Source organism: Anguilla rostrata, chromosome 18 (genome assembly GCF_018555375.3).
Source record: "Anguilla rostrata isolate EN2019 chromosome 18, ASM1855537v3, whole genome shotgun sequence".
NCBI lineage: Eukaryota > Metazoa > Chordata > Actinopteri > Anguilliformes > Anguillidae > Anguilla > Anguilla rostrata.
Window position 1 is genome coordinate 18,091,978 of NC_057950.1, and position 13,254 is coordinate 18,105,231.

At 42.3% G+C, this 13,254-nt stretch overlaps 1 protein-coding gene across 1 annotated transcript in view; it reads right to left on the reverse strand.

The window, feature by feature from the left end:
- hs3st1l1 (heparan sulfate (glucosamine) 3-O-sulfotransferase 1-like1) overlaps positions 1-12,480 on the reverse strand; it is a 28,837-nt gene extending 16,357 nt beyond the window's left edge. Inside the window, exon 1 of the mRNA XM_064317693.1 lies at positions 12,077-12,480. The gene's annotated coding sequence lies outside the window, so the exon portion shown is untranslated. The remainder of the gene's footprint in view (positions 1-12,076) is intronic.
- Between the last annotated feature and the right edge of the window lie 774 nt (positions 12,481-13,254).

Sequence of the window (13,254 nt, forward strand, 5' to 3'; positions counted from 1 at the left end):
TTGGTTCATGAATAACCCATCACGCTCAGAGACCCCACCAGCTCCCCGCCTGCTCCTTCGCCTCCGTCTCTTGGTAAACTTGAGCAAAGTGTTTATGGGAGATAAGAGGCAATCAAGGCTGCTGTCCCAATAACACTTTTTATTGCCCCACGTTTCCGGGCAGAAGCGCTTTACGAGTGACGCCGCGGAGGATGAATGGCTAATTAAGAGAAGTTTGTAGACTGTACATCAGCTGAGTAGCACAGGGATAATAATGGCTTTGTGAAAGCACGCCGCATTGTCTGCTTTCTGAATGGAGCTGTCTGGAGACGCTGCGCGGGGACCCGCGTGCTGGCCCCTGTCTTAGCGAGGCCCGGGCACGTCAGAGCCTTTCCTTATGAGTGTGCGCCGTTTATGTCCAGACTTGTGCTCCACTGTGGGAGTGAGAGATATCCCCCCTCCCTCTCCGAAACCCTCCTATAATGTATGGAACCTTTATAGTATTGTCTATTTCATCTGAAAATGTGAGTAAATGGCTGGCTGTGGGCGCTGTAGACTGGACTCTGACCCCATGGGGAGAAAAGAAGAGTGCCTAAGCAATGCCACAGAGCTACCGTTCTGCTCTTGACTGTCAACAGGTGAAATATTTGTGCACGTAAAATTTAAAAGAAAAAACCCTCCACACAAAATGGCGCCATGCTGAGAGTGTAACAACTTCTATTATCAGACTAAGTGCAGTAATTTGCCCCTAACTGTGGGGTTGTAAGGAAGTAAATCAAACTTTGGTGTTTGTTTTTGGTTATTTGATGGGGTGTGAAGAGGAAATAGCTCCCCCCAGCTGTGTATGGGAACTGGCACCCTGTGGGGATAAATCTACAGGTGAACTATTCAGAGAAATTAGATTCGCTAGGGGTCTCAGACTGGGAATAGGAAATAGCTCCCCCTATAGGTTAGACGCAAATTGAGAATTGCTGTCACGAGGTGACAAAGTTTTGAGTAGGGAATGGCTCCTCCCAGTGTTGAGATTTTTGAAGAGGGGAAAAAAACAAGGAGTGGGACCTGGATGATTGGTTTTAGAATCTTTGCAATTATCTTGTGATTATAGACTATATATTGCCCTGCCAACAACATATGCAGGAGTTACACACAGTCTGGTGAGTTGTCAATGAAATACAATAATATTGATTCTGTTTTTGCAGGATCCCTGCTTGCTTTGTTGATTTTCTACTCATCTTTGGACGTTTCAGTTTGTAACCGAGTGCTAAATATACTGGAGTTTGTCACAAAGACTATTTGGTTTTCATATTATGCGCTGTAAAATGATCATGACCTTTGAACCCACACACATCTCCCTCTAGAAGTAGAGAGCACTATGCATTCAGTGTATGAGCCTGAAGAAGTTTGGGTTGAATGAAACGTGCTTATATGCCAAATCAGTTTATCCTGTTTTCTATGGCTAATCTAGTTCTGGCCATCTCCTGTTTCAAGCCCATGTGATGAAGCACTGAGGCCCAGATGCATAGCCTCACCTCTCCTGATCTGCATATTAATATACATATAGTTCTTTGCTTTGACTTTTTATTTCACCAGCCCCAGGCTATAATCTGCCCAACCAGTGCATCCGCTTGCTCCGATAGGCTCCCTATTACCTATATTTTATCATTTGGCTTATATTTAACTATTGACACCAGGCCAGCCAGTGGAGCTTGGGCTCCTCCTCTGGGTTCTCCCAAGCTTTCTTCCCACCAGGGAGTTTATTCTCACCACAGAGTTTTTTTGTTTAGTTTTTTTTTCTTTACTTGCTGGATTTTTGGGTGTTCAGGCTCGGTCTCTGTAAAAGTCAGTATGCAAATGAAATTTAATTGAATATGGAACAATAATACTCATCATAGCATTACATCTGTTTACACTGTTACACTGCTAGAGGTAATGGCACCACTCAGAACTGCTCACGCATTCAGCACTTACTGCCTTATGCAGGGCCACAAAGCATACTTTACTTGTCAGTACTGTCAAACCCATCACTGATCCTGAGAAGATAAAAAACACACATCAAACAAACACACTCTGTTCCCCTGTACCAAAAAATAACAAAAAAAAAACCCATTCAGGCTGAGGCTTTGGAAAAGCCCCATGTCACGCAAAGGCCAGTGACTCTCACTCTGACTGTGGAACATTCCAGAGCAGTGAAGTGTGGGATGACACAATTATTGTCCAGTTCAGATCCAAGCCACCAAGATTTGGGCTGAGCCAATCATGCGTGAGTGGCCGGGCTTTAACGCAGGAATCACAACCCTGTGACGCTGACTCCCCCCACCCCCAAGATCATTTCTGCATTCCTGTATGACACGGTGGAGTGGTAGGTTAGAAGGATATTGCAAAACTTTAGGGCATACTGAGTGACATGTATGATGTCTTGATATGATGTCTGCTCAAGGTTAATTTCTTAACGTATTACTGATTATATTAAGACCAGATGACCACCACCCAATCGTATTTCTTATGAGGCTGTTATTTGCTAAATGTACTTTCTACTTTCTACTACTTTCTGGGTGAATTTTACTGTTTACAATTTACAGCAGATAAAGAGCAATACCAGTCCCTGTAGTTACTTAGCTACGGTTAATGTCTTTCTCCCTGACTACAGTTTATTGTCAATGGTAATTAAAGCAATAAATACTGCATATGGATAATTATGAATTTAGAATTATGAATATTTCATTTTGTGTGCAGTTTGTGGAGATTCACAGGCATGATGAACATACATTTGCATGTACATTATACTGAATAAAATAATAAATACCAATTCATATCTCAAATCGTGTGAGAGAAAAAAAATAATGAGTCCCAGAATGAAAGCATTAGACAAAAATAAATGAAAAATTATGAAATGGCATAATTAATATGACATTGTCTTTCTTAAATCATGAGTTCCAAAATAAATACGATGTGATGTGCTTGCTGTCTCAGTGGGCTTCCAGTATCTCTCTCTCTCTCTCCCTCCCTCCCTCTCTCTCCCTTTCTCTCACGCTCTTTCTCTCTCCCTCCCTCCCTCCCCCTCTCTCTCTCTCTGAGCTCTGAGCTGTGGTGTTGTGGGTCCAGCTTTGCCAGCCATAAGGGCAGCAGCTGAGTAAGAGAGTGACTACAGGAGACTCAGCGGGAGAGGAAGGCTGACAGATGATTTAAACATGGCTCCTGTGAGTCACATTGCCTCCACTGCCTTCACATCTTCCGCAGACAGAGCCGGCACAACCGAGCCACTTTCAACACAGTCCCTCATTACGCCCATCTGCCCGCTCTGGGAACGGAGGGGCAAAAAGGATCAGCGATTTTCACTACTCGCCACACATCAAAGGGAGGAATTCAAATCTTTCATCCTTCATTTTCCTTTGTCAAAACCTGCATGTAGTAAATCTGGTAGGTGGAGGTCTGAGGCAGTGGAAGTGGGCTGGGGACACAAGTTCCCGTTTTGTGATCAACATCCTTAAGCATGGGTTTGTAACTTTTCATGATCCAGGGACCCCCCCCCCCCCCCCACTGAGGCTCAAAGGCACTCAGGAGACCCCCATGGACTTAAGAGGTTGTATTAAAAAAATAATATTTATTATAGTTATTTTTATATTTTTCCAAATATATATATATATAGTCATTGCATCAAAAGCAACAGAACAGAGTATTCCTACCATAACTCAGAATTACAGTATGCACTGGCATTCTTTATGTGGGCTCAGGATTTGACAGCGACCAGTGCAGCCTCTCTGGTGTAATCGCACTTGGGCAAGTCATTTCATTTTTGTGATGTCATCAACTGTATCCCCCATGCCCCGAATCCATCATGCATCACCATCCTGGATTTATGAGGGACGAGATCAGCATGGCCCACGCTGCCCCTGAAGTCAAGGTGCTGTAAGTTTGCAGCATCTTCAAGCTTTTAAAAGTTTTGAAGACTTCTCTGTATCAGGTTCTGCACTACGGAATCCAACCACATCCCAGAGACTGCTTTAAACATCACGTGTATCACTGTTGAAATGTTATATTTTTAGGTCAAAATGTGCTATTCTTTTGCTATTCTCCTCTGAAAGGTGAAAGGACTGGGAAAATTTTTTTCTTACAAAAGGGATTTTTTGGTCAGAATGTGTAATTTCAGCTGTAAGTCGCTGTATATGCAGCCATGCAAAGTAAAGCCTGATTGACTGGTTCAGTGTGATGAATGTTAACACTTACAGTGTGTGAACTTTTGCCTCCATTTTGTGTCCCTTCAGCAGGTCTGGGCACGGTGCTCGAGTGACGGGACTTGCCCCGATGACAAATCAAGGAAAACCGGCAGCACCATTATGCAAGGGTAATCAACCTCAAGTGCTTCGCTAAATATCGAGCTACGTATACAAATAGATCACGTGAAATCTAAGCAATGTAAATTGTTTCTATTCTCTATACCTTCCAATGTGCTTACTTCTTAATTTTGCTTTAGCAATATAAATATGCAGATGTTTTTTTAATGTTTATTTCTTTATTCAACAACCTTTATCCTTCAGTTTTATCAGATCAGCAGAAGCCACAATAATGTGTATACACACAAATATATTATTACTTTTAAGGTGGATCATATCAATAAATCAAACAATCAAATTGTATTTATATAGCACATTTTACAAAGGAATTGTCGAAATACGCTTCACAGTTTACCCTGGCCTAAACCTACACAAAGCAAGCCAGAAGTGACAACAGCAAGGAAAAACTCCCTGGAAGAAACCTTGGAAGGAACTAGACTTATTTGGGGTGGGGGCATCCTCCTCTGGCCTCCTACATCCTTCACCTAAGTCCACCTAAGACACAATCGCTGATACCATTACAGAGACCAGATTGGAACCGAATGCATTAATAGGGTCACCGAGGTACCAGGCACTATCAGTATTTAATCTCAAGTTCGTAATCAATTTAAAAGTCATGATTAACCCTTGTAATCTGGCTGGCACACTGAGAATAGCACTTTTGTCTTTTGTGCCGCAGCTCGATGAAGCTGAAAATCCTGTTTTAATGTGCACACAGACTTTATGGCTGGAAGTAAATTAGGCAGTTTTATCAGACACTGTGAGTAATGAAAATATATTTCAAGAACTGGGACTCTTATTAATAAAACTGAGCAGGAGGGGAGGGGGAGGAGGAGGAGGAGGAGGGGGAGGAGAGGGGAGAGAGAGAGAGAGAGTGTGTTAGAGATGGGAGGTGGGAGGCTTTTGTATCTTTTAATACAGTTTGATTCCAGCAGATCATCACATTTGCATGGCCCCGCTGCAAATTGAGCCTTATGCAGAGAGAGAACAATGGAATTAAAAACAGGAAACCGACCACTGCCGTTGTTTACGGCTGCATTAAAAAGTAATCAAACCTTAAATGAGTCATTTCTCCAGCTTTAACTCTGGCTGCGGAACTAAGGGTTTAATTTGCTGGGTGACGGGTTTCCCTCGAGGGTCTCCTCTGCTCCCGCTGTTTCATTAAATCCCACAGCCGCTGAGAATCAGCGTGAGTCCTGTGTGCAGAGTGCATTTACAACATCTACCGCACACCCTGCATCCAAACACACACACACCCTGCATCCAAACACAGACGACTGGGTCTTTGTGTGTGTGTGCGCGTGTGCACGTGCGCGTGCGCGCATGTGCTTGTGGGTTTGAGTATGTGAAGGTGTGTGTGTGTGTGTGTGTGTGCATGTGTGAAAATTACATTTGGAAGCACTTTTATGTTATTCCATAAACTTTAATCTGAGTAACTTGAGGATATCTGCCAAACATCCAGATGCATTTCAGTATTTGCTCTCAATCTATAGTGTGATGTTGGGAAAACAAAATATTGTACTTAAATGTAAATATCATTAAATAATAACATTGCAAAAGAGAAAAACATTGATCATTGATTCTGTAGTAAGAAAGGACCTCTGAGAATTACAAGTTTAGTAAAAATGCATGTCAGTGTGCAATACTCATTCCCCCAAGTATGTGATAATGCGTCTGGGGAAATAATATGCTCATTTGAGAAGAATTTGAAAATGGTGCTGAACTCAGTACTCCTGTAGATCTGATTACCGGGCCAATAAGTATTCCTTTTTTAAATATTCTTTTAGATATTTACAGTTTAGGCAAATTGTGAAGACCATAATTACATAATTGAAATAGCTAAAATGTCATTATCCAGGGAGAATTACAGTTTACATGTTTTGTTTGTTTGTTTGTAAATCAGATCTATAAAAGTAATTAACCCTTTAAGGTGTAAGATCACAAATATGTGATTATAATGTTCTTAAGTGAACATTCCAATGCCGATGTAACAATCACTGCTGTTAATTGAAAGCAATGGAGTTTTAGAACAATGATTCAAAATGTTGAAAAAAACATTTTAAAAAATGTACTCTTCAACAAGTTAAGTTTCCTGCTTAAGGAAAAATAGTACTTCGCATATAGAGGGGAACAACTGGGAGACTTTGCCCTGGGCCCAGGCCTGAGGGGAGGGAGCAGGATATGGCATGTAACTGTTTTTATTTGTTGAAAAATATATGGGGGGGGGGCTGAGAATTCATAGAAGCGGCCCTGGTACTTCACTTCTAAGGGTTCAAAATTGTTCTTTAATCATTGTTCAGAAGGTCAGTATCTAATGCATATCCCAGTGAAATGGCAGACCTTGCATGGTAATGTTTGTAGTCAAAAAATGTTTAATAAGTACATGAATGAGAATAAACTATATAACCAAACGTATCTGCACACCCCCCTTCTAGGTGATTCTGTGCTTTCCCGACAGTGGAGAAGGCCGTTTCTTGTTTCAGCATGACAATGTGCTGGGGCACACAGTGAGGTCCATATAGAAATGTTTTTTTGAGAAGGGTTTGGAAGAACTTGACTGGCCTGCACAGAGCCCTGACCACAACCCCATCCAACAATTGGAAAGCCAACTGTGAGCCAGGCCCAATCGCCCAATCAGTGCCTGGCCTCACCAAAGCTGTTCTAGCTGAATGGAAGCAAATTCCTGCAGCAATGCTCCAACATGTAGTATAAAGCCTTCCCATAAGAGCGCAGGTTGTTACAGCAGCAAAGGGTGGACCAACTTCATATTAATGCCCATAATGTTGGATGAGATGTTGGATGTCAGGTGTCCACATATGTTTGGCCATGTAGTGTATTTTGAAAGAAGAGGATGATGTGGAGTGATGAACTGTTCAAATTTTCCATTATGAGAAGGAAAGGAGGCTGCAAGATCATACATAAGAAACTTTTCTTTGCTTTCTTTTAAAAATGGCTGATGAGAGCTAAATTGCTTGAATTTAGAATCCTTGCACGTTTGTTTGGCAGAATCTCGTATGCATGAATGTGCAAAAACAAAACCAAACCAAAACTCCAATTCCCATGCAGTAGTATCTTTCCTCTTACTCCAGTCAAATGACTGCCCTCATTATCTTAAAATCTCCTTGGAGCATGAATCAATGCAAAAAAAAGAATTTGTGCTGTGCTTCATTTCAACTAAATGAATTTAAATGAATGCAACCTTTAAAAATATATTTCTTTAAAAATTATACTTGGAAATCTAGAGATTGAATGGGGGCATAATTAATAAACATGAGTCAAATCTAATCTGTATCATGCATGTTTAAGCCAGCTTCATTTACACTAATTTCCAATTTCAGGACGGATCTCACCAAGACTTCATACATTCACAAACACACAAAAACACACACACACACACACACACACAAGGCACATATAGATGCAAACATAACATGAACTTGAGGTACACAAACAGGCATCAGCTGCATGCACACACACACACAAACACATGCTAGGGTCAGCACTGAGGTATTCTGAGTGGCAGGCATTTAAGGGCTTAGTGTTGTGTACGTGTCTGTATGTGTGTGTCTCAGTGGGGTTGAGAAAGTGCTTCCAAATGTATTTTTCTCACTTTCTTTCACACACACACACACACACACACACACTGCACTAGGCCCTCAAACTCCAATCGGTTTACATCATGAAGGTGACTGTCTGTGGGCAGGAATCCTCAAAGAGAACACCCTGGGCCATGTCCCACCAATCAGGCTCTGTGGAAACAGGTAGCTCTCAAACAGGTGCAGCACACTGAGGGCTCATCCCGATGTGAGCCAGCTTAACCACGCTAATGAGAGACAAGAGCGGTGAATAAATTACCTGCTATTCACCCAAACAGAATAATAGCATTACAATGATAGCCTTGAAATGATGCCATTTCAAATACAAATTTTAAAAAAGCCCACAAAACCAGTTCTGCATTAGGCGTCAGATAGTTTTCTCTCACTGTTCCAAAATGACAATAAATTGAGCGGAACAAAGCGACGCTCTTGTCACCTAGCAGTGTACGTCTGGAAACCTCATCAGAGTCTGAGCACCACTCGCACCGTTTCCTCAGGCACATTTCACATCCACGCCTTTGATGCGACGCGGGATTTCCGGGCCCCGGGTAGAGCCCAGAATCAATGCGTCGTTTCCGCGCATCTCCCTGATTTATCGTGCGGCTGGCGTCGCGGTCCTCCTCGCAAATAAAGGCTTGTACATGGCAAAGCCCCACCGTGCTCATAAATAATGGAGCCGGGCATAAATATGCAGATCTGAGTATTAGCCTAGTTATGCCCTGTACTGTAAGTTACAGTGGCTTATCTATTATGTATGAGCCTATGAGGAAGAAGAAAGAGTCATAACCAGCCAAGTGTTGAGTGTGACTTCACAGCCCTAACAGGATTGGGGGTGGAGTGGGGGAAGTGAGGGGGGGTAGCTAACAGGGGACAGTGCTCCAAAATGCAAGCAACACGATCATGAATGAGATCTCTAGAGAATGACTGTGCAGGCTAAGTGGGCACATGACGCTAGGAACCAGAATATATGAGTGAATAAATACGGGGAAATTACCCATACATAGTCTGGGTGCTTCTAATTCATTGGTTTTTCTGACAGAACCAAAATTTGAAATTCTGCGGGAACTCGTGGGAGAATCGTGGAGGTGTAGTAAAGTGCAACCTGCCTGAGCTCATGCGTAACAGTCTAACAAGGCTGCCGTGAGACATCCCCTACAGAGCGTGCTCAGACAAGGCCAGACCAGGTCAGAGACCAGTGAAAGAACAGCAAGGCACTCCGTCTGATTCAGACCAGGATGATGGCATGTAACAGGCAAGCTCATAAAACCACAATGCCTGATCACTACATTATGTGGGCAGAACATGACCAAGCAAAGCCTTTCCCCTGACGATTGAAGTAAGAACTGGGTAAACATACTGTATCTGGCATCAGATTTAAGAGTGACAGTGACAGTACCTAAAAAGCCCACATCACGTTCTGTGTTCCAAATCTATTCAGTGAATGTTTACAATATGTACCATCCATTAGAAGAAAGGTCTGACGATAGCAAATGTGGAGGAAGAGAATGTTAATTAACTCCCTCATATTAGGGCACGATGATTGAATCTGACACGCATTAGGCTGAAAAAAGCACCACTTTAATGACAGCTTGCCAGTCCCCCGAGGGACTCTGAGCGTTTCTCCCCCCCCCCCCCAAAAAAAACAGAACTTTACTTTTTTTAAATGGCTTTTTAATTTTGATAACACAATCTCATAAAATATTAATGACTCATGTTGCATTTATTACAAGGGCTGAAAAAACATAATGGAAAATAAAAGCATCCTCTGATAAAAGAAGAAGGGAAAACAAACATGTCAAGAAAGAATATCTTTTATAGTAACAATCTCAAAAGGAGAAACAAATTCTTGGTTGTGCATAAAATAAGATCTCTTTTGTACTAAACTCCCTTTTGTGGGCTCAAGATGAAAAGCATTGGTTGACAATGATCCAGTGGCCTGTAATCCAGGGCATTGGCTAACCTACGGACACATGATCGGATAAAGATCCCACTGATAAGCAGTCTAGGAATGCAAAAGGATGTTTTGGCCTAGTGAATGTGATCTACTCCGCCCCCACAAAACCAAACGGTTTTACTGCTCGCTGGATTTTTAAAAAACTGAAAGTGTCCACTTGCCCTAAATAACACAGAGGAGTTGTTGCAGTTTTGCACTCGGCTCCAAACAAATATTTTACCAATCATGCCAGTCAGTTCAGCATGAAAATAATGAGCTTTAACCACACCACCTGCCCCCAACCCCTGCCTCACCCTCCCTTCCACTGCACACGTCAAACTTCATCCTGGGTCCCAAACACAGCGCAGTTCTAGGATGGACTCCCCACAAAAGTAATCCCACCCCCCCCCCCACACGCACACACACACTTCTCTGTCTGCGTCATCCAGATGCACCTGACCCAGCCCCCACCCCCAGCCCCACCCCCGGCAGGGTGGCACAGGCCTCACCAGCAGCCGTGTGACTGTCCAAGACAGCTTACTATTTTTCTCATGTCAGTGGTGGTTGTGCAACTGTATATGCGTGATGTGTGTGTGTGTGTGTGTGTGTGTGTGTGCGGGGGGGGGGGGGGTCTATGTGTGTGTACGTGCATGAATGCATGCGTATGTGTGCAAGCGTATCTGTCATCTCTTTTTCTATTGTCTTTTTTCAGTCTGTCTCAATAAGTGTGTGTACTGCTGCACATGTGTGTATGTGTGCATGTGTGTGTGCGCAAGTGTGTGGGGTAGAGATCAGCTCTCTCACTTTCTGTGTTCAAACTGCTTCTAATGGGAAAAGGCTATCAAATTACTGAAATTTGAAATAATTATTTCTTATTTTGTATACACATTTTTCCAAACTTATTTCTTAGATGCACACATGTGCAGACCGTTGTTTTTGTGCATACCCCAGGTGTATGAGATGATGAATGCTGACTGTAAATTTTTATGTGTAATCCTGTTCATGTGATTAACATAAAAAGCCATGAACAAATATATAGATGAGGGAAAAAATGATGAATGTCCAAATGTACTTGGAAACGTTCTTACACAGTTTACGATCAAATGTGATCGTACACGTTTCGTGAATGAGGCCCATTGTGTTCGCAGTTCAATCGCACAGTGAGTGTATGTATAGAACTAAAAAATATCTTCATGCCAAATCATGTCATTTAAAAATAGATCAAGGGTTTGCATACAAACACACAACCATGCGGCCGATTCACCCACTCAAAGACATTTTGCGCGGCGTAAACTCATTTCACCTCTACTGGACCAGGCAGTTAGGGAGCGTAAAATGTGTTTCTGTTCCAGTGATGTTGCCGAGCGTGCTCCTGCACAGATTACACATGGGCAACAATTCGATTCTGTAGCGCGACAAAGGGCAGGCAGGGACCACAGACAGAAACTGGCACGTTTCAGATTTACGTGATTAAACTACGTTTTCATCACGCATCTACGGTGTCGCCAGACTGAAAGCTACCATTTTACACCAACCACCACGTTTATTTTAGTGATGACATTATAATTCATTACAGACCTGTGTCACCACAGAATTTGTATTGTTAAGAAGTTTAAGCCCTTTGTTTAAGAAGGCTATGATTCTAGCCAACAAACAGCACAGGCGTCAATAACTGTGTGTCTAACTTCTTGCAATTCATTACGTCTGTGAAAACAACCTTTACGATTTGATGTAATGCACTGTGTATGTGTGTGAGCGTGTGTGTGCGCGCGTGTGTACTCATTTTGCTTAATGAAATTCAAAAAATAATATAATCTCTTAACATGTTAGGACCACAACAAATCCAATGCGATTTGACAGGTGCGTACTTTACGGTGACACAACACGCATTGTACATTGGTAACAATTTAATCGATGGTGTATTGAGTACGTTTGCTTCTATAGAACACGTGGGCTGTTGTAATGCTCATCACACGGTGTACAGTTACTTTTAAACTACATTCTACCATATGATGCATAACATACACCTGCTGAGGTTATTTTGTAGAAGACTGTTATCTCGGATCGCATGGAAACCCGAAAACTCTTGGCTTGTGAAGCATGTGTGTCCATATTTTACCGTTTCATTTTTAATTTAATTCAATTAACATGGTTGCCGTGCCCTTCCTTTAGTTAAGTTATTAATAAATAAAGTATACGCACAATACCGAGACTGTCAAACAATAAAATGCGGTTACCTTGCTTGAAGTCAGCATAAGCGATGGAATATGGGGGGGGTCATCGTTCTTGATTTATTCACGCCGCAGATGGACCGGGGACTTCACTTTTTAGCCCAGCCAGCTCGAATAGAAAGAACTGCCGTCTCTGCTCAGCCGCCGTCTCCAGCAAAAACGCATCACCAGACTCAGTGGCTTTCATCACTTATTAATATGGTCAGTTGTTAACGGGGGTAAAGATCCCCTCTCTTTTCTTCAGTAAGAGTGGTTGGTTTGATTCCGTTCATTTGCCGACACTCCGCTGAATATGAACACGGTCTCGTTTTGCGAGCCGATTTCTGCCCGGCGCAGCTGCTGGTGGCAGCGCTTGTAGGAGGAGTTCTGTCAGGTGACCAGGTAAATTGGCATGATGCGAGGACAGTTCTTTCGTGGGCAAATGAATGGCAGCATGCTTCACCTGGAGTATTTATGTGATAGTAATAATAATACGTTTTCATGCTTGCTATATTCATTTAGGGATTTATCCTCTTTGTTCTTTTTGGAGAGGGTGGCTTTTGTAAGAGTGCTAAGGCAAGGCGAGGGAAGAGGGCTGTGCTGCTGTACCAGACTTTATACGATGCATCACCCTTTGTTTTTATGATATTTTAAGCAACATTTTCTTTTTAACAGTGCAATGTTTTTCTACTGAACAATCATTTGTACCATTACCAACTCAAAGACAACAGTGCACATTATATTGTAAAGAAATATTTAAAAATTGAAATAGAAACAGAAATCTTGTCTTTGAAGCATTTTGACGTAGGTGGGTGAAAACTCGTTGAGCGCTGATTCCGCTGTTACACAGGGAGTAATGCTCGGGGAGAGTAATGGCGGATAAACGCATCTTGAGAGGTGGAGGCCCAGAGGAAATCAGGCCAAGGGGATTAGGTACAGTGGGAGCCACTGGCCTCTTCCCTGGAGTGCATTTAGCTTTAGGGGCCTCCCAAGAATGTTTGGAGAACATCCCGTTTGCATTCCCATGTATTCATCAGATAGGGAAATGTTTATTAGGAAAACATTACAAAAAAAGTGTTACTACATATTTATTGTTGCAAACATTTTAAGAATGCAAGTATTGAAACATCAGATACACTGAACATCACTAACCTTCCCCAATGTAGTTTTAATATGAATGGTCTTCCAAAATTCAAATTCATTTG